This window comes from Corvus hawaiiensis, chromosome 8, assembly GCF_020740725.1.
Source record: "Corvus hawaiiensis isolate bCorHaw1 chromosome 8, bCorHaw1.pri.cur, whole genome shotgun sequence".
NCBI classification, from domain to species: domain Eukaryota; kingdom Metazoa; phylum Chordata; class Aves; order Passeriformes; family Corvidae; genus Corvus; species Corvus hawaiiensis.
In genome coordinates this window covers 20,664,752-20,690,529 of record NC_063220.1, presented here as the reverse complement: position 1 = coordinate 20,690,529, position 25,778 = coordinate 20,664,752, and the positions used below count along the sequence as shown (strand labels likewise).

General features: G+C 40.8%; 1 protein-coding gene across 3 annotated transcripts in view; it reads left to right on the top strand.

Moving 5' to 3' along the window:
- The window catches only part of SORBS1 (sorbin and SH3 domain containing 1), a 167,002-nt gene that overhangs the window by 41,244 nt on the left and 99,980 nt on the right, over window positions 1-25,778 (top strand). Inside the window, exon 1 of one of the 3 annotated variants that reach the window (XM_048311186.1) lies at window positions 15,421-15,550. The exons of the other annotated variants lie outside the window; for them this stretch is intronic. The gene's annotated coding sequence lies outside the window, so the exon portion shown is untranslated. Of the gene's footprint in view, window positions 1-15,420; window positions 15,551-25,778 lie in introns of those variants that run through there. 3 annotated transcript variants of the gene reach the window in all.

Below are 25,778 nucleotides of genomic sequence, written 5' to 3'. Positions count from 1 at the left end.
GTTACTGTAAAAGCCCATAATACAGCATGATATTTCTTTTTTTTTAAACGAATGTAAGGAACCATGTAGCCTAATAATTAATTTTATACATATATATATATGCATGCAAAATTCCTGAGTAAAATTCTAATGTCAGCTTGACAGTGCCTGCCTAGTAACAGAAAGCAAAGTATGATGAGGAACAGTGGGACTCTTTTTTGGGTTTAGTGGGTTTTTTTGGGTTTTTTTCTTCCTTTTGAACAGAGGGTGGGAAGTGGTTCCTTTGAACTACAGTACCACACAAGCTTTGACTGCAATTTCTACTCCTCTCTATACCTTCTAAGCACACACCACCCTCTTGTAGCTGGAGCTGGTGGTGGCCCGGGTTCTCAACGTGCCATAGCCAGGGAAGGAGCTTGTTTTCTCTTTCAGTGTTGCAGGAAACATAAACATTTTCTAGCTCTGCATTTGCAAAGCCAGATATTCCCTGACCCTGTGTGAACTCACAAATGCTTTTCTGCCTCCATAGACCCCTCTTTTCAGTGTGGAAGAAAGAACTGAGAATGAGTCGGAATTAATTTCCGCAAAGTTTTCCCAAGTAATTCTCAGCCACCCATGGGTTTTCCTGGAAGACTGGTATACAACAGGCCTTTGTCTCCAAATGGATTTATTTATTATTTTTTAATCTAAATGCCTAGCTTGACCCCAGTTTTAAAGGGCTTTTTAGTCCCCAAGGCTTACCAGTTGATCCTTGAAACAAAGCTTTTGAAGTTATGACGCTTCTGTGAATACACAAATGCATCATAAATCTGTTCATACCAGAATGAATGCAAATTAGTCAAATCATATCTGAGTCCAGACTGGTTATAGTTTAAAGGAACCAGAGACAAAATAAAACATCCATGAAAGCAGTTTTATGGTTTCTACAGAAATACATTGCTGTGAATTAGGTCTGGATTCCTTGACAAAACTAATTCATGGGTGGAGGGCACACTTCCAGCAACTGGTTCAGAGTTCCTACAAGCTGTGAGCTCTGAATTCATCATGTAAGATTAATTGCTCAGTTTACTATTCTTTTGGATATTTATTTGGGTACTTGAAACTGTGTTCTTTAGAGGCAATATAAAATAACAAACAGATCTCCATCTTCTCCTCTTTGTTTGAAATTAGTTTGCATTAAGCATGAAGGCATTGTACACCTGTACTTGTCCAGCTCATGATGTAACAGTTAATTTAACTTGAAAATAATATTCCTCAAACAATGAGGGCTTCACCAAAAGATTTACATTCTCCTGTGAAAATCCTCTCACATGTGAGCTCTGATATTTGATGAGCTGGAAAGTTCATGAAGATTATTGCATCTTCAGGAGAAATGTTCCTGACACCAGTTACAGCAGGTAGAGAGCTGGGGACAGGTTTTGGTGCAAGTGCTGAACATTTGCAACTGAGTGGGAATTTCTGTAAAAGTTCAGCTTTCAGTCATATAGGGCCAGATTTTCTAAAGTGTTTCTGTTCTGATCTTTCAGAAAAAGTCTCTGTCCTTGACTCATTTGCACCAAGCAGACTTGCTCCTCCCTGCCCTTTCCTTCAGATCTGTAATAATCATCACTTGATGAATCATGCACACTTTTCCTCCCAAGCAGATCGTAATTTACACCAAATCTGAACTCTGAAAATTGTGTTGGTTGCAGGCAAATAGATGTTGACTAGTACTGAAATCTTGTCATGCATTCACACTGAACCATGCCATAAATCAAATCCCTCCTGATGGGAGAGAATTTTCTAAAAGTCCTTGCAAGTTGTTTCAAAGATAAACCGAGACTTTTCCTTGAGTTTCAATGCTGCTGGATAGTTGTTTATTAAGTCTTATCAGAGGAACAGAGCCACTAGTGTGACCCAGGTACAGCATAGAGCACAGAAAGCAGGAGAGAAGTCTAATTATCAAGATTTGCATGGCCTTTTAAAGATAATTTAACCAATAGTTACTAAAAATGTATATTATTTTCACTTTCCTACCAATTATTCAGTAACACAGGCAGGAACTGCGAAATTCTCTATCCAGTCATTCCAAATTACTTTTATTGCAGAACATGGAGTAGTACAAGAAGGAGAAGAAGGTTTAGAGAACAACAACAATCCTCTATTTTGATATTTTTTACTCTGATCTATTTACTACAAAGAGAAGCCCAAAACCTCTAAATTTTTCTCCCTGTGACAATCTTACATAGTAGTCTATCACCTAAGTCACACCACTGTATTGTCTAGTTCCTGTCTGATCGTTGGTAATTTTTTCCAAGGTTGGAGGTTAAAACAGTGTTGTTCAGGGGGGTAAGAACCCTTAAAAACAGGCAGAGAAATATTCTCAGCACTCTGGGTTCCTACAGTGCATAATCCTGAACATGAGAGAAAAGATAGTTATTAGCTCATCGGTTCTACTGCCGTGCTGATGTAGCTGTGGCCCTGCAATGTACTTTTGTACTGATTGGTCCACTCGCCTTTTAAAGACTGAAGTGGTGGCATATGTTTTATACCACGGAACAAGCTGTGTAAAGTCCAACAGATTTCACTGTTATGAGATTTTTTTCCTAGTAGGGTTGTCTTTTGCTTGGACTTGCTTCCACCAGATTTAGCTCTTTTTCTTTCCTAATGCACACTGCCAGTTGGAAAAACCTTCTCAATTCATCGCTTGGTCAAATCTCTTTCAAGGCTAAGACATCAAGAGAACTGTTACTGAAACTGTATTAAAATTAACAGGAAAGAGAACCTGATCCTAGGATGCAGTGTTGGAAGTGGATGGCTGGATGGGCACTATCCAGAACTCCTCATTTCAGAGCCCCTACAAACACACCACAACAGTGACTCTTTATATCCTTTGATCTCATGGCAACAGGGCACACGTTAAGATTATGGGATAAGACCTGTCATCATCAGTCTCACCATTAGGAACAACCTGATACAGAAACAACAAACCCCAAAGTTTTTACACAAATTGTGGAAATTTGTGATGTGGTTTGTTTGTCTCCATGAGTTTTAGCATGAGACTCGATGGCATGTAGGTCTGACACTCCTGCCGTCCTTGTTGGATTTTCTCCATTAGCATCACCATTCATTGGCCCCAAGGCCAAGACATCATACATTCCCTGTTTGCTTGAGGAATTGCTGCTTGTGTGGTGTGCTTGTGCTGATGAATCACTCAGTGCCTCTTTGGTCCCTGAAATAAAAACTATGCATCTGGTCTGCCACTGGCTTTTTTATTTCACAATTAATTCAACACAGGACGTGATACAGTCAAGCCCACAGAAAATTCATGCCAAGACCTTTGTGAAAAGAGGACAAGACCATTCTATAGTCTTCAGCCACTATTAAGGAGAAAGCGAAGATATGAATTATTTGTTTAAAATGTTGTGACCTTGAGGGTCTGGAGATAGATAACATAGAGGAGATAAGGTACAGTGGCTGTAGCTGAAAGCAACCTCACATCCATAGTGCTAAGCTTTCAAACTCTATCCTGTTTCAAACATGGAAAGAGCAGATAAGGCCATTTCCAGTGCTACAATGGTTTGTTAGACTACTTCAGCTGTTGGATCCTTTAGCTTTGAAACTGCAGTGTCACCAAAAACCTGCATTTTTTTTTTATTCCAGAAGCTTCTGACAGTCAGCAAGGATTGTATCCAAACAGTCCACTGAGTATTAGCACACAGCTTGTTCCAGCAAATGCATTAGTACCTATTAAACATTTATACAGCAGCATAAAGTTAGACAAGGATTCACAAACATAAATAAGACCTGTTCTTTGCACTGTAGAGACACTAGTCCCAGTCCTGCCTAGATAATAACATAGGGCACAGCTGCTTACAGGAGGAAGGGTGAGAAATGTTTCAAGGAAAAGTGATTTCTGAGAAGGTGGTGACTGGAGAAGGGGATTTGCAGGTCTAGAACTAACAAATCGCAAGGTGTAAAAAGAGTGAAAATGGGAAATGAAGCAAGGTAACAAGTTTAGGAGGTAGTAAAGAATGAGAAAGAAGTTGTTAACTATGAGATAAGCTTGAATATGAAATGGACAGGAATGGATAGGAGAATTTTCTCTTGCCACTGTTTAACATTCAAGTGATGTATTCAGTATGCAGAGCTGATAGAAAGTGTCTTGCAGATACTGAGGATGGGACAGAATATGATAAAGTCTGTGTCTTTAAAAGCAGTACATATAGTTTCTTTGGTCTTTCCTGATCAAAATGCAAGTGTTCCTTATTACATTTTTGTCTTTGTAGCTCTACACTTTTTTTCCATCCCTCCACCTGGGATGCTTCTTTTATTGTTTTGGTGCTTCCAGAACTGAATTTCTTTTCCCTAGATTAATACGGAATTCTTGAAACTTTTTGCAGCTTTTTTTTTTTTTTTTTTAACAGCAATATCAAGGAATTGAAAAACAAAGAGTGGTACAGATATTTCTATCTGTTGCTTGCAATGTGTCCTATATAGGAGCTACAGGAAACAGTGCATAATGAGCTTCCAGCCAAATGGAATCTCAATAAATCTCAAAGTCTAGTGAACTGTATAGGAAGAGAGAAATACTGATGTTATAACATAAGCTGCCACTGAGCAGAGCTGTCTAGGACACTAGATAGCCCCCCAAAAAAACAAACCAAAAGCAAAAAAAACCCCAAGAAACCACAAAAAAATCCAAAAAACCCCAAGAAACCACAAAAACCCAGCAAGCAACAAAAAAACCCCCAAACCCCCTGATGTCGTCTCTGCTCTGTAAACCCAAAACTGTCCAAGTGAAAGTGTACACTTTCTGTAGCAGTGTACACTCACTGTAGCAGTGAGATAGATGGTGTTGAGAAAGAATTGTCATCACTTGCTACTTTCCTCCTTGCTTTCTGTTGGCAGTATTGGGAGCAGCAGGACTCCACAGCGATTTTGACACAGCGAGGTTCATCATTAAAATGCATACAATTTTGCCCATCTTGCTGGGAAGCTTTTCGCCTATTAAAATGAATGAGTGCAAGTTCTTAGTAGTTCATTAAAAAAATTCATGTCAGTGCTACAAAATAAGGCAGGTTTCTGCCAGTTTTGGTTGGTGGTGCCTTGAAGTTTCATCAGATCTGGGCATAGTGAAAGACTCTGAGTACATCGTTAATTATATGTAGCAATAATGTAAACTTTTGCCTGTTTATGAAATACCAGAAAGTGAAGTGACACAGCTCAAGTCCTGGAGAGAGACTCTGGGTAAGGCAGAAAATGAAATGCAGGACTTTGCCTAGGGCTTTTCAGTGCCTACGCACCCATTTTGTTCCTGCAATAAATCTGCATGTGGCATTCGGAAAGCAAAATTTTTCTTCACCCAGTGCTACACTTAATATTCTTGGACTATTACACTTCTTTTTGCTCTCTGTCACCCCCACAGTAATTTTTAATATACAGATATCATTTGGCTGAATGCAACAGCTTTTATCAGAGCCCTTGTGGAATGTGGGCAATCACATGCTGGAGATCTACTTGCATAAAGACAGCAAATTCAGGAGTAATGCTGCCAGAAAGGGGATGTCCTGCCACCAGCTTTTGTTCTCTGACATGGTTATCAGTGAAGCGAGGGGGCTGGTCACGCTGTCCGCCCTGTCGCCACTCACCAGCTCAAGGCCATCTGTGAGGGACAAGTGTCTTGGCTGCAGGACACAGAGAAACAGCACAGCCACTGGCTACTCCCTGCTCAGGGCTGAGACCAGAGTCAGGACTTTAAAGAATGAAATCCCTGTTGATAAGTATTTTGTGCACTGTCTGTGGTTTAGACAAAATCTGCATGCCTTTAGCTTCTAGTTTCAGGTTTGTAGGCGCTCAGGTTCTTCTGCTGATCTTGGCAGCTTTGGCACTGTGTGCTCGGATGCTCACCCACTCCTTGTGGCAGGGCTGGCCCTCCAGCCTATGGTATGAGGTCACTGCTCCTTTGGTACACTGATGACCGTGTTCAGGACTTGGCCTAAAGCGAGCAGGCCTGCTCAGAGAAACATAACATTGCACAGGAGGGGATGGAAACGCTGCACCCATCCCTCTCCCGCAAAACCATCTCTACGTATGTGTTGGGGTCCCTCCCCTGCCGTGTAGCCCTGGGAGAGGGGCCCTGAGGGCACAGACACGGGGTTTCCCTGTCCCTGCTCAGCCTCGTTCCCATTGGTTGGTTTGTGTTCCCTGCGCGGGCAGAAGGACCCTTGGTCCCGTGACTGGAACAGTTCCTGGGCAGAGCTCCGGCCATGCGGCTGGAGAAATAAACATCTCTGAAACAGCTATCAAGAATCTGTCTGTCCATATATATTTCCTTTCCACGGGACTCCTGGTTTGATATATGCGTGTTGCAGGATCCCCACTGCAACAAATGGTGGAGAATGCGGGCAGAACGATCCCCGATCCCTAAGCGACTGATTTGTGTGAGTAAACCCTGGAAACTTTGGATTCCTCTTCTTGGTTTTGCTTTGCTATTCCATATCTAAACTATGGAGGAACTGTGGGAAGACTCTTGGCTCTCAGAGCTGCATATGGACATTTATCTTAAACTTAAAATGATTCTTGAACAACAATTTGTAAATTTTAGCTTGATTCAAGCTCAAAAAGAACTGAAACACTTCCTGGCATGGTTGTTTAAGAACTTTTTCTATGTTTCTTGGGATTTAATTCTTACGAAGGGCTTTTGGAAAACCGTTTGGACACAGTTAATACTGGAGTCAAAATATATGCCGATGGAAGAATATTTTCGTGAATATTATTTAGTTACCGAGACGGTTGAGCAATGTCAGCTGTGTCCTGGCGAAGGGAAGCCTGGCGCAGGGACCATGCGGCCCAGGCCACGTGCACCGAGCGCTCTGCGAGCAGCAGCGAGGCAGTTCCCGCGCGCGGACGGAGCCACGCGAGCCGCAGTGTCGGTGGCGGAGCGAGGCGCGGCGGGAGCAGCGGGACCCGGCGGTGCCTGCCCGGTCCTGCGCAGCGCGTGGTGGAGCGAGCCCCGTGAACGCCCGGCCGAGAGGGGCGGCGCGCGGGCGGCGGCTGGCGGCGATGGCGGTGGAACGGAGCCGCGCCCAGCCGAGACGCGCGCTGGAGCGGGGCGCGGGGGGGTCGTCGCTCGGGGGCCCGGCCGAGACGTGGGTGCAGCGCCTGGCAGCGGCAGCGAAGCTGCGACCAGAGGAGGCGACGCACGGAGAACTGAGCGGCGTGGCCCGGCCCGGCCCGCACAGCCCCGAACGCGACCCCGGGAAGAGTGCGCAGGCACCAGCAGCCCCGACAATTCCAACACGGGAGCAAGCGAAAGAGAGAGCAAAGACGCAGCGAGACAGAAAACAGCAGCCACTCGGAAAAAGGAAAAGATCATAGTAACTAAGATCTTAGGGATAGTAAAATGGTATAATGTTAAGCAAAATTATGGTTTTATAACAAGTTGTGACAACCAGCAAGACATATTCGTGCATAGAACTGCTATTAAAAAGAATAACCCGGAAAAATGCATCCCAAGCTTGGGAGATGGAGAGGTGGTGGAATTCAAAATTGTGCTAGGGAGAAAAGGGTTACAAGCATCGCAGGTCACTGGGCCTGATGGTGTTCCTGTAAAAGGCAGTATATATGCTAAAAATCGTAGTCATGTTAGACAATATCTCCATTGTAAGCCCCCCCTACAGTCTCCCTTTCCTAATCCCACCTTTCCCTTTTACCCTATGTCCTATTACCCCCAGTGTATTCCTAATCCGTTTTTTCATCCATGGTTTCCCTCACAAAACCATGCTTTTGCCAATTGTTTTCCCAAAAATCCCTTTCCAATGCCGAGTGGGGGATGAAAAGGGGGAGGGAAGAAGTTAAACCCTCTCCTGCCTCAGTTTCCCCACAAAGCATGCTCAGAGAGTTCTGTCTCCCTTCTGTCAGCCCTAAGATGTTCCACAGAATCTGATTGGACATTTAAAGACTCAGGAGGGTGGCTTGTTTTGTTTTGAAACTGTTCTTGTTATGTTTATCCAGTTGTTTTCATTCTCCTTTTATTAAAATAAAACGGGTGAGGTGTTGGGGTCCCTCCCCTGCCGTGTAGCCCTGGGAGAGGGGCCCTGAGGGCACAGACACGGGGCTTCCCTGTCCCTGCTCAGCCTCGTTCCCATTGGTTGGTTTGTGTTCCCTGCGCGGGCAGAAGGACCCTTGGTCCCGTGACTGGAACAGTTCCTCGGCAGAGCCCCGGCCATGTGGCTGGAGAAATAAACATCTCTGAAACAGCTATCAAGAATCTGTCTGTCCGTATATATTTCCTTTCCATGGGACTCCTGGTTTGATATATGCGTGTTGCAGTATCCCCACTGCAACACATATGAGTGACTGGAAGTTGGAGTACCTTAAAATGGGTGTTACAGTACTGGTCCAGCTGGAGTTTATTGGTTTAGGTCTGATTTACAGTTAACATAAGGTGACATAAGCTCGTGAAACTGGATTGAATTGGCCTGATATGAAACCAATTTTTGAGAGATGAAGCAGAGTTATGGTAGTTTGTATTAAAGTCTACTGCCACTGCAGGCACTGGTGCCAAGGAAAGACAGATGGAGAGTGGGAAATGTCACAGAGAAGGGGGATGGGACCTGTGAAGTACCTAGAAACTTAAGATTTGTACCTGTAAATAAGACTTCAGTGGCAGCTAGAAAACAGAAGGATGATTAGAAGGGAAAGTGGCAAGTGATATGGATATTAATCCTGCTTAACAAAGTATTTCCAAGAAATAAAATTTAATCCAGAAAGAAAGCCAAAAAAATACCAAAGCCAAAGCTGATCATCTAAAGGTGAAATGGAAACTAAAGGCTGTGCCAAGGTTAAAGCTTATTTTTGTCTCCTGCCCATGTATATTATTATAGAGGAAAAAGCAGAGACTTGTTTTTTGCCTGCCCCAGAACCAAGCTGGGCAAGTTGATTAAGGAATACTTTAGGATTGATTCTGAAAGGTCAAGGAGAGAGATATTTACTTGCCTTGGAAGGGGTGGGGGTGGGGAAGAAAATAGAGAGTGAAACACGTGGAAAACATCTGGTCCAAGGAGGCATCTTAGAATTAGCTTAGGCAGGAGGGAAGGAGGAACAGCTGTGCAGCATGCAGGGACCACCAGGGCAGCAGTGATAAACAGGAGAGAAAAGGAGGCAGAGCTGGGATAAGGCTTCATCCAAATCAAAGAAATAGGCAGAGGGGGACCCAGACTGCAACTCTGTGACCAAGAGACCTCTCTAGTCTAGAATGAAAGTGAAAATTTGGACTGTCTGTGGGTAGTGCACTGCCTTTAAGATAGAGCCATCTCGGGGAAAGGAACAGGGTGCTTTGGATTTGTGCTGAAAGCAGGGCAGGTGGTAAACATGCAGGACTTTTTATCAGAAATGGTGTGTCCTTCATGGAGGGGGAGCTATCACCCTGTAATCAGGAAGAAAATTATCTACCTGGAGAACATTAAGCCAGCCAAAAAGGAATGGTGTTAAGTTAGACCTTCCTCTCTTCCTTGGGAGTCAATTCAGATGTTTGTTTCTCTGTCTTTAGAAGGGCCAAGTGCATTGCTCTGGAAGTACAAGCTTACTTGTTCCTAAACACCTGGTTTCTTGAATCTGAGTTGTTCTCTTCACTTTTACTTTGTTGCACTGAATTGTAAAAGATCTTTTAAGTTCTGTGGATTTGTGGTTTCAGGACTGGTATAAAGTGATCCAAGTCCTGGCTGCTACTGAAAGAATATGGCCTTATCCCAACTTCACCCTTACTTTGTGTTACCTCCAGTGTTGATGTGACATGATCAGGTGAACTGAGAACAAATCCAGGTAAAAACCTACCCAGCAAAGAAAAAAATGGTGTCTCACAGACAAGGGGAAGCTGCTATGTGCCCTTGTCAAACAGGAGGAATACCCAGCTGCAGCTTTCCCAGAACTGCTGATTGGTTCCTTGTATGTGACCCTGAGGCTTTTGGTACTGATAAAAGCTTTTGCATTATGTAAATCCGTGATCTGATAATATGCAGCATCTCCCAGGTCCTTTTTTTCTGGAAAGCAAATTTTCCCCACACACACATTGCTGAAATTACACTGTCCTTGTTTTGGTAGGTGTCTGACTTCATATCCTTTACATGGTGCTCATGGGAGACTGATCTAAAGCTCATTGAAAGCAGTAACTTGATACATGTTACTGATAGCAGACTTTGGATCAGAAATAAATCCATTTATTATGCCTTGGGGTTGTACTGTTTATACTCCCCAGCTCAGTTTCTGTATCCCATGGTGTATCCTTAAAGACAAGTTAAAATAAAATTCATCCCATGCAGCCCATTGCCTCTATTACCCTTGAATTTATTGGTAGTTCTTCCTATACTTAGAGGACTCCTAGAATTGATCTAATTCCTTTTTTTGGATGAAAGCATCTCAAAGTGCTTGTACAATAACTACAATTCCAGTACAGCTCTTTCTGTGGTTTTGCTATACCACCATTCCCATAATGAGACACAAGAAATTGCAGTTGTGGGATCACTTCCTTGCAAGTTGAAAAGAACTGTCCACAGACAGGCAGAGTTATTATACTGGATTTTGGTTGGGACTAATGTCTTTTTCCAGCCTAACTCGCCTCGAGAAAGAAAACCAGCTAAACTTTCCATGAACCACATTAAAAGAAAGTTTCGCTTCCCTGGTGAGAAAAGCCACTCCCAAAGCAGAGTGCTTTCAGGGTGCGTGGGGAAGGGAGCTGAAAGGGAGTGGCTTCACAATCCAGTGAGAAGGTTGAGACTGTTGAGGTTCTGTTCCGCATCTAAGATGCTTGATCACATTTCCTCAGACGACCAGTTTTCCAAGTTAGATCAATTTCACTTTGGTTCCATACAGCATGTGCATTTTTTTTTAATGGATCCTGAGAAATGTGAACTTCCTTTGCTCAGGGTAGGTATTAAAATACCCCATGTAACTTCAGATTAAGCCTTGCAGTTTGTGACCTCAGTCAAAATGAACCTTATCTTCCATGGTCATGAAAAATGCTAGGCATGGACAACTTGCTGCTCTGTGTTGAGAAAGTGTTTATTTTTTAAAAAGATAGCACTGCTGAGGAACGTATTAGTACATGTTAGGCTGAAAATGGGAATTGAGACCTTATCCAAAAGTATTGTACTTAGGATCTAGGGTTGTGTCTGATTTCTGAGGCCCATTGATTTGCCTGCAGATGCTAGCTGAAGAGCAGTAGCCCTTTACTGCTTTCTAGGGGTTTGTGATAAGAGATCAGTCCTGATAGATGTTCACTGACAGCTTTTCAGTGATCTTTGTCTCTGTTGAAACGCGAAGCTGTTCTTCAAGGCAGACTATAGAAATGGCTTGAAAAAGTCAAGTATGGCAGAATTTGGGAATGATCCCATGAACCCCTTGGTTATGTCGTAGAAACATTGGTCTAAATCCAAAGTTAATAATCTTATGTATCTTAAATTAATAATTACAGATATTAATAAAATCACTGTGAATTTTCCAGAGAGAATAGCATCACTAGTAATACGTTACATGCCATTCCAGAACCAAAAACCAAAGATTGTTGTTTTGATGCATTTGGCCATCCAGTCCATTTATAGTACAACTCCCTTATCCCTCTCAGTATTGAATTTGAAATAGTTGTGAATGTTTCCAGAAGGAAACAACTGGTTATGTAAATTGTATAACAAAATGTGGCAAAAGAAGATCTTCAGTTTTAATGTCAGGAATAACTGCATTGTGTTTCCAGAGTGAGACAGAAAGTTTTTACTTTTCAGCTTCGAAATCCCTTCCTTTCCTTGAAAAATTGTTCTCCTTTCTTCTTTTTCCTCTTCCTTGATGTAAATAGATTTGCTCTCCTTTCCTTTTCATCTCTTTGATCCACCCAATAGAAAAGAGCATAAGGAGAAAACAGAACTGGGAGAAATTCACTGGTATCCCAAACCTGATTTATTACTTTTAATAAAATATGTATTTTTAAAATGAGACGATGAAAACTCTGAGGAGCTGCACAGAAAATCTTGTTGGAATTGCAGTTGCTGCAATAATTTGTTATGCTGGTTCAGCTCATAACACAGGTGTAACTCATCAACTGAGCCTGCTGAAGGTTATCCATTTGCACCTTCAAACATGATAGCAACTTTCCTGATCTGTAAAAACACTTGTGTGTGAAGGCTTTGTGCTAAGATACTTGTTCTGAGGAAAACAGCATTTATTGAATGACCATTTTCCTCTGTAACACCTTAGGGACTTCCTATCCAGCTAGTGAATTGTCAGAAGTCTGCTTATTTCGGGGGATTTTCATAAAGTTGCTTTATGAAGAGGAATGCCTTTGCATACAGAAACATCCCAGAATATGTCCCATTGGTATTGATCTCTCATTCATCTACAGAACAAAATAAATGCTTGCCACTTGGCTGTTGTTTCGATAGCCAGCATTCCACTGAGTTGCACCTACTGCACTTACTCCATCAGCCATTTCCTTAATGTCTTCTTATATGAGGTGTAGTTGCAACTAAAGGAAGATAGTAAGATTTGCTCTAAGTCCTTCTGTATTCCTCTTGATTTACCATGCAACTTTTAATTAAAAGAGGGAAAGAAGGGGTAAGGAGGAGAGATCTCATCAGTTGTAGTCGAGTTTTGAAATAGGGAAGGTAAGACCGCATCTAGGAAAGGATAATTGTCCCAAAGTTACTTTTAATTGTCTTGGTTCTCTAGCAGTAGGTACCTAAGAGAGTGAAAAGGAGAAAGAGTGGACCTGTCAAGAATAGGAGACTCAGAATCAAAGCTTGCTGCCACAAATGGGTCAAAGATCAGGACCTGAAGATTATTGATTAGGGCCTGTGCAGGAGGAAAGAGAACATCTGTTCTATCTTCCTCTACTCTGCTGGGGAAGGGATGGCACTTACCCTTCAGGTTGGGTGAAGTAAGAGAGGGGATAGGAGTAAGAAGTGAACCCTTCTTTACATTTGTCTCCACCATTTTTCGACCTGTTAGCACTGAAACACTCAGAATTTTTCCAAAAGGCTATTTCAGCATAGTGTGAAGCCTTACACAGGAAACATGCAGTTTCTCAGGTAGACCAAAAAGTCTGTGATTCCTTTCTGGTGACCAAATATCTTGTACAAGCATAAGGTCTTGCCCAGCCCAGGTTTTAGAAACCAGTTTTCTCTTTGTGCAACTCTCCTGTAGCTTAAAGGATTTATCTGTCAAAGATGGCATCAGAACTTTTTTTAACATGAAGACAGATCCTGACCAAGAGAACAGGATCAGACAATAACCTGGATTACTTAGACAAGAAGTAACTGAAAATGGGCAGCATCTGTATTTTACAATGTGGACAGAAAGCAGTAAATATTTTTCTGTCCTTTCCTTCCCTTTGAAATAAACACTTAAGATTCTGCTGTCATTCAGATAATCTGTTTCTATACTAACCCCTCTCTTTAAGGGAGACATCTATTTCCTATTACAACCATATAGAGGCCCTGAACTAAAATATTTTGCATGCCTTTGCAGGCCTCCAGGAAACATTAAATACACTGAGACAGACAAAAAGCTATGAAGCCCCTGTTTAAAATTAGGAGCAGTGAAGAGAAACAGAGTTTCTGTCTGCTTTTCTCAGACCTGATATGAAAAGGGTCTCAAATCAATTTACTTATTTTGCATAAAAGTATCTTGTTTCTCAGTATTAATTCAGACAAGCTGTTGTACGAGCAAGGTCAGTGAGCAGTTACCCCTTTTACCACACAATGGCCACTCTGAGAGTATTTTTAAAGTATGTCTCTTATTTTAAAAAAAGCAAACAACAAAACAACAACCTTGATTGATAATCTATTTGCTAGTTGCTACTCTAAGCCAGCTTGCCTTACACCAAAAAATGCTATTTGATAATATATGAAAAGCACATATATATTTAAAAACAGTGTGCTACAGTAAGATTTCACTACCAACCTGCATTAGTTTTTGCAACTATAGGCAAAGAGAGAGCAGGAAATAGGAGTAATAGCTGCTCAAATCATTGTGGAAAATCTCCTGTTGGTGAATAACTTTGCCCATTAAAGAAGTTACACTGGAGTAGGTGTACTGGAGTGAACAGGCAACAGTCACAAGTGCAGAGGTTTGAAAGGGTGCTGCCCTTTAGAAGTAGAAACTCACTTCAGGATGACTTTTAAGGATAATACCTAACTTCTGAATTGTGGTTACCATTCAAAATTTCCAAAGAGTTGTGCTACTCTGGACTTTGATGTACATAATTAATTCCCCATCTGTGAAGTTGACCTAATAATACAGACAATTTCTCATTAAGGAGCGTTGTGAAAATGAGATAAATGAGCATATGAGAATGGGCACTGTTGTGGCTCAGAGATCCTTCTAATGTAGACTGCTGGTCTGGCAGTGGTCAGTGTCAGTGGTTTAGGGGAAGGATTAATGCAGAGGGCAAATTCAAATTGTTACCACACCTGAGATATCCACACCTTCTAGTAACTTGTGGTTGATAGCTTCCCAAGCCAAAAGTTCTAGGATTAGGACCGTTCTTTCATTTTTTTGAATTTCGTTTTTTGAGTTTGCTCACAGAGTGGACTTCCACAAGATCCTGGGCAACAAGCTCTGCAGTCCTTTTATGCATGACGTGAGAAATAACTTCCTTTTGTTTGTTTTAAAACTTCTGCCTAAAGATTGGGTTCAGTGCCCCTTAGTTCTTGTTACCAGAAGGAATGGGCTGCCATTCCCAGATTAGCATTTTTGGTGCATTTCATGATTTCATGGAACACTTTCTCATCTCCCCTCTGCCAACTCTTTCTCAGACTGAAGAATCCTTGTTTATTCAGTGTCTCCCAGTCAAACAGTTGAAGAGCTTTCATTGTTCTTACCTCCTTCCTCTGTTCTTTATCTAGATTTAACTTTGAGGTGCTAATCTCTAAGAAGCATGCTATCAATTCTAAATGTTGCTATCAGTAAGCTTGTATTTGTTGTTTGGTTGGGACTTCTTGGTGGGAAGTAATTTGAGATGAATATTACATTGTGTTAAGGCTTAAGTGTTACAAAGCACACGTGTCCTGGTACTAGAGCTTGCATGGTGGAGAGGGAGTTCTGTTAGGGATCTGTTTTCCCCTAGTGAGATGTAATGATTTTGAAAACAGAGAGCTGACTATCTACTGTTATTTTTATTAGTAAGTGGAGCTAGAGCCACTTTCTTAAAGAGCAATGCAGAGGAAGAGTGAAATTCAAAAGAAAATTATTTTTCTTACTGAGACTTCAGAATGAAATGAGTTTACACCTAAGAAAGTTAATAAAAAATTGCCTGGAAATCCTCTTCCTTTCTGCAGCAGCTGTTTCCACTCTGTATTTTAATGAGTGGGCTGAACTAAAATCTTTGGGGAAGGGCTTTCCCCTCCCTCCCCCTTCTTTGGTATCCCTATGTAAAAGGCTGCACTACAGTATCATACTCTGTGCTTCTGTTGAATGAGTAAATGCCTATGGCTGGATAGTCCAAAGGAAAGGCTACATCATGTTCTCAGCTAGTTAAGCTCCTTAATGCAATCTTTTAAAAAATTTCCTGGATATTCCTCTGATGTGATTTTGGCTGCAAGAAGTAAGTATTTAAAGCCTCAGAAGGTTTAAGACCTTTCCAATCTTTTGTAAATTTTCTGCTATAAATAACTTGTGGAGTATCTGCTGGTTTTGGAGGTAGATTCTGTTTCAATTACTTCATTTTATATTTCCTGTTAACTGTTTGTGTATGTTCTGAATGATTTTTAATTTCCTTAAAGTTGCATACTGAGATTCTTGGAGGAAAGTAACTCAAATAGTGTTGTCCATGAAGTGTAGTGGAAAGTATTGATTTCCTTTTACTGTTTAACAAAATGAGACTGACTTACCACTACCGATGTTATTTCCAAACTATTTTTTGAGTCCCCTATTTCTTGATTCATCTCTGCCTGCTGAGTGGGTTTATTTTTTTTCATTCTGGTTGTGTACTTTTATTCAGTGTCCAATCAGTCATTCTTATGTATGCTGAGAACATCTGCTTTGCAAGTTTCTGTGTGCTTTCACAGTAATACAATAATTTTTCTGTCTTTTATATGATTTCTCATACGAAGCAGAACTGAGAAAATGGTGAAAGCAGCGGCACTTCTTTTTCCTTCTGCACTAGATTACATTCACTAAACTCAGCAAATAGCAGAATTCCCCCTGGAGTACTGGGAAACAGCCCAAACTCACTACAGTTGCATTTTGCTGGACTATTCTTGTAGTAGGCTTTTCTTTTTTTCTTCTCTTTCTCTTTTATGGTCTGTTGAAATTCTTTCCGTTGTAACTGCATTCCTGATCAATTCCATTCTCAGATAGGCATCTCTTGCCTATTAAATTTCCCCAAATGAATATCCTGAAACAAAAGTAAAAGAGATGCTATGCATAAACTGCAAATTCAAGTTGAGATTTTTTTTTTTTTTACTAAAACTGGAAGTAAGGTGGGCTCAGTTTCAAGCCTGCTTAATAATTAAATTAATTTGTGGCTTAAATTATTGTCTTAATTTAACAGAAAGTTGAGACTGACATTAAGCCTTTAAAACTTAAAGTTTGGGTTTGATTCTAGATTTCTCAGCTGCAGCTGGAACAATTTAGGGCCAGACTCAAACTTGATGATTTGACTCAATAATTAGTAGCACATTTCAAACATTTTGAATGAGACCTAGGGTTAGGTCTTTCTTGGTTATTCTGGCATACACATGGGAGAATTTCTTTCATTTCAAAAGTTCGGTAGTCTGTGAGCATGCAGGTGCTCGGACTGAGGACAGGCATTGTGGTTGATATCAGGGCAGGTTCTTCACTGTCATTTTCCAATTTTATTCTATTCCAGTAGTCACCTGCATCAATCCTGGCAATATTCACCTCATCTGAGATTGGCATGGCAGCAAACAGCCCGTGTGGTGTGACTGCACTGGGCTTTCCTATGGCCATAAGTAACCTGTGTTGTGGAGAGAGCCCAGCAACTGCTCTGGGGTATGGGAATTCCTCCACAACCTCTGGTTTAAGAAATTAAATTTGGATTTCATTCTGGCATAGCTCCATGCTATGAACAGCCCCTCTGTTCTAGTTGGGAAAACCAAGATAAAATAAAGCAGAGGTTATAGTAAATCCAGGGTCATTTAGAAACCACCTTGATTTAGGTAGATTTGGGTGATAGCTGAACATAGTATCCTTCTCTCTTTCTCATGATTGACTTCAACTTTAAAGTTTCCTTTAGGTACTCATCATATTGCTTAGCAATTTATGGTCATTCTGAAAGGCTGGAGCTACATTATATATTGTTGCACATAAAGCAGCCTGCTGCTGCTCCCAAGTGAAGAGGAGTCCCACTCTGCAGCATCCATACGTACTTTCCCAGTTCTCCCATCAGTGCCTTGAGGTAGCTGCTAATGGCCTGAGTTCAGGAGGCTGAACAGCTCTAAACACTCTGACTCGGTTTTCTATTAAGTTTTTCCTGAATATTTTCTTGACACTTAAATGACAAAGTTTGTTATTCCACAGCTTCCTAAGGCATACAGTTCAATAGAGGCAGTCATTTAGAGGAAGAGCCAGAATCCAGAGTGTGGCTAATAGCTTTTAAAGCACCTTGTAGAGAGCTTACTGCCTGCTCAGCAGGAGAGATTTCCCTTGAGACTCCTTTGAGATGACTGAATGGTCTCCTCTTAAGTACAATATCCTCTCTATATGGCCATCGTATGTGTGTTTTGCACACCTATGGTCCGTGGCTAACAAGTGAGAGAAATAACTACATGGAGGCATAACTGGGCACAGCACCCTTGTCCAGCCTCCCCTGTGGCAGATGAAAAAGCTTTGGCAGTGAACTGGGGCTCGCTAAGAGGAGCAAGTTTAATATCTAACTCTGTGTGATCTCTAGCATTTTATGTCATCTGTCTGCATTAAATTTCCCTGCCTATGAATGTAATGATGCTTCATTTGTCTCTACTGGCTGTGAACTAGTCTGATAAAGTGTCTAGTCTTACACACACCTAGCACATTAGGGATAGGATTTGACTGGACCTTTAGGTAATGCTGTGATAAAAATACTGAAATATGAAAACATTATTTCAGGTAACTGTTTCATCTATATTTATCCATATAAAAGGCATATGCTGAATTAAAGAACTGCTGAAATCTTTATTAGAAAAGAGTCATATCTGTCACACAGAGCATGTCTGTTTTTCTTCTCTTCAATCAATACACAGAAGTGAGAGATTTGTCTCTTATTTTTGGTTGTAATTTCTGGTAATATCTGAAGGGACGGAAGCATAGATTTATATATTGATGTCCCTCACTACACAAGCTGCAGTAATGTTTAGCACATGATCATGTGTTAATATAACTTTTAAAATTATTTTTAGATTCCATTTCAATCTGTTGACTCTGTATGTGGTAGGTTCCCCAGGACCAAGAGCACATAACTCAGGGCTGTCCTGTTGTATAAGAAATCCCACCCAGCCCCTAACTTGATTAGCTATTGAATTCCCACAGTTGTATGTTCTGAGCAAACAAGACTTGTAGGACCCACTTAATTTTCACGGAGAATAAACTCTGAATAAACTCTGGGGTTTTTTGTCTATATCTCATCATTTTGCCAGGTTATGAGAAGGTTTTGGCACTCAAATCTTTGCTAACCTGTTTTGCAGCTTGCTCTCAGACACCTCTTCAGAGTTTTCATCCTTACTCAGTGCCCTAATATGTTCTATGTGAGAAAATAATTCTCAGCTCTGCTGAATCTGATGCTGGGGTTAAAAAATTGAAGAAAAATTGAAGAAAAATGGGTAAACAGCAAGTTTGTGTCCTCATTAATGATTAATGGACGGAGCAAAATAGTAAAAGAGTTATAGATAGTGTTATTTAAATATATGATTTTCTACTTCATATGGAAGTGGTACTTTAAAGATTTTTTGAAATTAATGAATTTGATGAAAAATAGAATACTAATTTTCTGTAATTATATACTTTGTGGATAGTATGCATAGAAAGGCTGTCATCCATGAAGTAAAAAAAAGGCATAGGTGCATTTGTCTTTCAATGTACACAGTATTCTCCTTCTTCCCAAATTATTCATGTCAGGGAGTCAGGATGCCTGGGGTAGGAGAGAAGGTGGGGTTCTTAGAAGTAAAGAAATAATTAATGATGCTGTCAGAAGTCAAATGGCACTGAGAATCACTTAGGACCTGTATTTTTCTGTGTTGCACTTCCTAAATTATTTTGTAATTGGACAGACAAAAGCACATTTTCTGTTTGGGATCTGTATGGCTGCAAGTAGTGGCATGGATCAGATTCCGTGATGAGGGCCACAACTTGGGTTTACAGCAGTAGAACTGAGACCTGGACTAATTGCATTTGAAATCAGTTATTCTGGGTTGATAGAGCAGTAAATCTCTGCTCTTGAATAATGATGCTGTGGTGGAATTGGTATAAATGTCATCTGGAATATTCTGGGAGAGTATGAAAAATAAATGTCAAAATCTGGTTGGTTTCAGGTGGAAGGGCTGAGTACTTAACACAGTAATAGAAATGTAAAGCTTTTATGGGGTATTGATCAAGTTTTTAAGTGTTTGAAAAGGAGACTGGTGGTTTAGTTCTGTTTTTCAATTGAGAAAATGAGATGCGACTCTCTAGCACAGTGATTGCAGAAGGCTGGGAATAAACCTTAGATTTCCTGGATTCCAGCTCCTCAATGAGCTCTGTGAGAATCTGAGTCCCCTGAATTATCTTCAGGGAGAAGATATCACACTGAATTGTGATTTATTAGCAACTCTCTAAATGAGAACATCCTAAAAGGTTTGAAAGGGAGCATCATCAGAAAATCTGTTTTTCTAAAGGCAAATCTGGTAGTCTTCTAAAATATGGAGAAAGGGGGGAAACATATTCATTCATTCTCTTTGCATCTTACAGTATTACCAGGAGCAGGATGTTGTCCATGGTAAATTCCACATGCTTCTGGGTAGTGTCTTATCATTGTGCAAGCTTCTATACAATGTTTCCTGTATCCTGCATCTTTTCTCAGTGTTGTGTTGGATTTTTTTTTTTTTTCTTTCTTCAATGTCTGTTTCTTATAGGGAAAAGGAAGACTGCTGTAATGTTCTCCCCATAAATCATGTGCTGTGAGAAGAGATGTGTTAGAGGTTTTCTTGTGATCAACGACTCTTAAAAATGGCAGAACATCACTGTTTCATGCACACTAAAGGGTTGTAAATAAGAAAGTGTTCAAAAATAACCATAGTTTTTGGCATGTACAAGAATACTTGGCAGGAAGCTTGTCTGCAGATAATACACAGGATTACTACTTTAAGTGTCGGGGTGTAGGATTTTTTTGTGTTTGTGTTGTTTTTTTGTTTGCTTTGTTGTTTTTAATAAGATCAAAAGATCTGCGGGTTTTGATGTGATAATTTGTATTCAAACAGTTTTGAAGGCACACTATGTGTAGTTAAATTTATAGACATGTCAGAAACCTCAGATTGTGATCTCCGACACAGAAATGGCAACACATCTATCACATTTTCAGTAGCAAGGGGAAGCAGGCTGTCTCAGAGCCATTTAAATTGCTTTTATTTCATGTTTGCCAAGTTCTTCTATTCTCTGTAGGTTTTAATGGCTCAGACCTCTGGCAACTCTTCCATACATGGTTAAAGTGTAACCAGTGATGGCGGGGAGGGGGGGTAAGGGGAGGATGGAGGGAACAGCCTACTGAGCCGATAGAATTTTAAACAAACTTGGGTGGTTTTCTTGAGACAGCATTTCAGCCCCAAGTCATACACATATATTCACATGCAGGGCATTTCTCAGTCTTAATCATGCTGGAAGCTAGAGGAATTAAGTATCCATGTAGAGTGCGTGCAGTGGGTTGGTATCCAGCGAGGGTAGATAGCCTCAATGCTCCCTGCATTCAGGCCCATCTTCTTAGCCAGGATTCTTTTTGGAATTCTATTTCTGTAAGATTCCTTCAGCCTTTCTGTCTTTGTCCATCTTTTACACACATTATTGAAATGACCTGGTTGATATTACCATCTTTTAATGGTGGGAACCCTTTGCATATCTATCTTGTTCTCCCCTTAAAGTAGCTTGTCATGGACCGCACTTACTTCTGAGCAGCTTGGTAACGGGTGATCAGCATTGGATCAAATGTTGTATACCATTTCTATTTTTAAAATGTCCTTTAAAATAATTTAAAGATTTCTGTGTAACTGAGCCCTCTTCCAAGATAGAAACATATTGAGGGACTGATTTGGTCTAGTGCTCACTAATGCCAGGCAAACTGAGTTGTACTGTCTGTCACACGCCTGTTGTGTCATATTGGTCAAATAATCTGGCTGTTTTGGGTAGAATTTTCAAAAGCACACGGCAGTTATGTAAATCCATTCCTATTCAAGCTGATGGAGGCCTAATTCTTATTTCCACTAAGGCTCCATTACACTGCCTGGCAGGGTCAAGATACTTAAAACTAGGCTCTTTGCCCTACCACAGGGGTATAAAGGGATCCTATGGAAATGCAAATCTGTGACTGACAATTTTTGATTGACTTCCGTGGAAGCAAGACTAAACAAACAGAATAACTTTTTAATAATTTCAACCTTGGCTTCTGTGTTTTCCTAATACAAAAATAAGCCTAGTATCATGTACCTACAAATGCAGCTAAGCTAATTTAATGTATGCCCAGCTGTTTGAAGATGTCCAGGGCTGCCTGAGTGTAAACTTGCATAATTAACTTGAACTAACTTTCTCATTAGTGAAAATTCTCTATTGTATTTTATCTCTATGAGAAATATTCCTAAATCCAAGTAATTTAGTTTAGTAAGACAATGTGTTTTCATGAATTTAAGAGCCTCCCATGTGGTGAGGACTTCTGCTGTGCAGGACTGTATCATTGCAGGAGGGTGTTGGGTCCCGTGTTAACCATGCTGGAGGTCACAAGACTGTTGGTGGGAGCCAATTTGTTTCTCTCCCAATGCTACACGAATCTATCAGTTGTTAATGGCATTTTGTAACAGATCCTTGCAAAAGTTCAAAAGGATGTGAGGAGCACTGTCTTCTAAATGTCATGTGTATTTTGCAGACTGATAGTGAAGCATTTTGTTACCACGATGAACTGCCTTTTCTTCTCCTGTTGACATTCTAGAGCTCAAATTAATACCACACTGTATCTTAGGATCACATAGCTCAATTAATATTAAAACTGTTAACAGGAATAGGAATAAAAGTATATTTTAAGCATTATTGTTACATGAGCTGAAATAGAGGTTATATAAATTCAGAGACTACAACAGTAAGTATTCAGTTTAATTGGAACATACAAACACGTACTAACAGATGCCTAAAAACCCTTGGCTGAAAGAGAAATCTCTGCCTGCATGAATGACTGCCTTGCTGTCAGTGGACTTGCTTAGAAAAGGCTAAAATAAAGAATGCAACATGGTTATTCTGTGCAAATGGGGAGTTGCCTTGTGACACAGGGTTTTTGCCATCTCTTTAAATAGATGAGTACGGTGCAAAAAAGATCATGGTCTAAAATCTTACTTCAGGAAACAGCTCATTCCGTTTCCAGTCTGTAATGTTGTCTCTGGATTTATATGATCAATAATGTGCATAAATCTTTCATGGACATAATCTATATTTCTTTCTCTTGGTGTTGTATTTTTTTATCTCTCGACATCAGAATCTGTCAACAGGATCCACCAGAACAGCTTACTAAATACAGCTGATATTGACTGTTCCTGGAATGCAACCTGATTTTACAATTAGTTAAGGCTACCTTGGGTTTGTTAGCACAGGAGCAGTAAAACAGGTTGGAAATGAGTAAATCTGCACTTCTCCGGTAACTATGTAGCCAGCTGAGAGGACTCCGTACCATCTCTGGTGTCCAGTGCAGCATATGTTAAGCATCTTATGTTTAAATGCATTACACTGTATTGGCGACACTATTACAATTTGTACAGCTGTCCAGATCTCCCCATACTCCAAAGATGTTGTACCCAGAGACCACCAGTGATCAATGACAATCCTTCGGACTATGGTGGCAGCCAAGGTGCAGATTTTTTCCTCTGCGGAATATGGACCCTAACACAGCTTTTATGAGATGGGCCCTAACCTCATCTCTGTCAGAGCAGAGAGGGGTGCCAGGATTTTAGTTAATTTGAATGCACAGCCCCCATGGAAACTTTGGGAAGGTGAAAGGGTGACTCTGTTATGAAACTGCTGTTTTACTGTTCCAGACTTTCCACTTTCGCCAAGGAACTGTGCTGTTTGCCATTTTGTTAGTTATCTTAATGCCACAGGATCCTAAACTTTCCAGCATAGCCTGGTCTGTATTTTAAGTACAGCCATATGTCCAGTCTGGAATTGACCCCTTTAGCTGTGGTATTTCCCCCAAATATGGTTGGCTTCAAACAATCTCACTGCCAACACAAACCACAACTTTAAAATGCACACATTTAAGTCTATTACAAGCTGATGCTACCCAGCTATGTATACACTGTTTTGATGGGAGAAGAAATCTGCATGCTTGTCACTGCCAGTTGTTCCCTTTCATTTTGTAAAGTATTAAGCATCACCATGCAGCAGGGAATGAGAATAGCCCTGCAAAAGGGGGCTGCTGCCTGTGTGCTGTGATCCACGTCTAGCTAGATGTCATGATCTTGGCTATTGCCACCTGAGGCTGTGACAGAGATTTTATTGCTGTGATTCCTAGGGGAAACTCATGCCTGTTAAAAACCCCTAGGTTTCCAGGCTCTTTCCATAATAAGTAGAAAAAGAAAAGCACTGCCATGTGGTGATTTGTTCCAGCTTACGTGTTCGTTGTAGGGCAGGATTACTTGTCCCCTCAAAGCCGTTGTCGCTCACCATTGACTACAGAGGCAACTGTCTAGATGCCTGACATTTTAGTAATTCCAGTTAGATGAAGTGGATCCTGCCATTACTATTTGTCTCTCGTTTGTTCATGTGAAATGTCCATGTTTAGAATCAATAGCATCTTGAATGAGGGTTTATGAAGGTCCTCTATGTGTACGTGCTGATTCGCAAGCCACACTTCAGCAACATGGCGGTTTTTTTGAGGATTCCCACTGTGGGAAAGCAATGAGTAGCTGGTCAGGTTTGGAAATAGAAAGTACTGGGTCATGAAGAGATAATGAAACTACAGCTTTCTGCAAGATCTAAAATTTCTGAGTATTTAAAAACATTAGATTTTTTGTGTTACAAATGCTTCGAGTGCATCTTCAGTGGTTACTTAGAGCTGAGTGGGATTTCACCTTTTAGCGCGCGTAAAGTTGTTAATTAGGAAGGGGCTGTTCTGCTCTGAACACATTACATTGTTGCGAAAACTTAACATTAGGAATTTTCAAAGAATAGAAGTATCCAGAGCAAGCTGGGGTAAACTTAAATCTATTTAGTAAGGTCCAATGGGACTTGCATAACTGGTGTCCTTGTTCAGAAGCCTGTAATTTGCATCTGTTTACATCCTTAAAGTTACAGTACTACTTAATTCTGTTCAGTGAAAGACATCATGGACCCAGAGCTAAATAGTTGCAGAGGTGAATTCTTATTTTTCAGCTTTTTGAAACCTGTACCTGCTGGTATCCAAGCCATACTGTGTTTTCCTTAACATAGAATGTCAGGAGACCCAGTTTATCATTCCATCAGGAGGGCTGGTGTTCTGTTTTTATTAATTTATTGGGGGGTGGGAAGAAGGAGTTGTAGTAAAATACTGTGTCCTTGTCTAGTAGCAGTGGTGGATTTCACTCTGTTGCCTGCTGAATTACTTCACTGGTGTGACCTGAGCTGTTTCCTAGTAGGGCCTGTTTGGATGGAAGGTGCTTCCATGCGTGTATGATGAGTTCCTCTTCACGAGACACTGGGCAGATAACTTGTTTCACACAGTCCAATAAAACTATGATATAGAGGTGACTTCTGCTCACTCCTGGACTGGCTTCAAGATCCTATTGTCATAGAGAAGTTATTGTGTAGAGAGCGATTCTCTTCAGAGTCATCTAATTTCTTCATTATGTTGTTTATGTGCTCCTCTAGGCACACTTGTGGAGTGTGTCTGTTGAAGGGAGTCAACACTTCTCTGTATAAGCATATTAATTAACTCCTATTATCTTTATTGTAGACATGAAACCCCAAATCGCTTTGCTTATTTAGAGAAGCAGAGCCTGGAGAGGGTTTGCTGTGTTATTAGGGATGCTCTTTGTCATTCCAGGAGTCTATTGACAATTGAGTGCCCTGTAGACTCAGTTCATTGGGCCACTTGCGGTTTCCTTTGGGACTTGAGACAAAGCATCCTGCTGGTGCTTCAAATTTCTCCCCTGACAGAGAAGGACAGCTTTTGCTTAGTCACAGCAAGAGGGACTTTTCAGCTTAGAGTTGCTATGAAGTTGTTGACATGACATATGTTATAGAAATACATCATTTTGTTATGACTGAAATGCAGCATTGCCCTTCTCCTTGTAATAATCTTTAAGAAAAGAGTTCCAGGACTTCAGCACTTACAGCAGTTCTCTTACCACATCTCTATGCAAGTTCTTGCTATTTGTAACAAAATAGTTTCCATTTGTCATGACAGACTATTTCTAAGCTTTGCTCATTAGTTAGGACTGGAATATATCACTTTATTTGTTTCTGTGGATGCTTTCATCAGAAACCAAGTCCAGATGTAGCGGGTTGGCAGTAGATCAGGTTGAGCTACCCGAGGTTTTGCTGAGACTAAATAAGGCTTAAATATTTTCATTCTGTTTCCTCTTCACCTTACTTATCATGCTGGCATTGACAGAAGCAAGGCTGCTTTCCTGAGT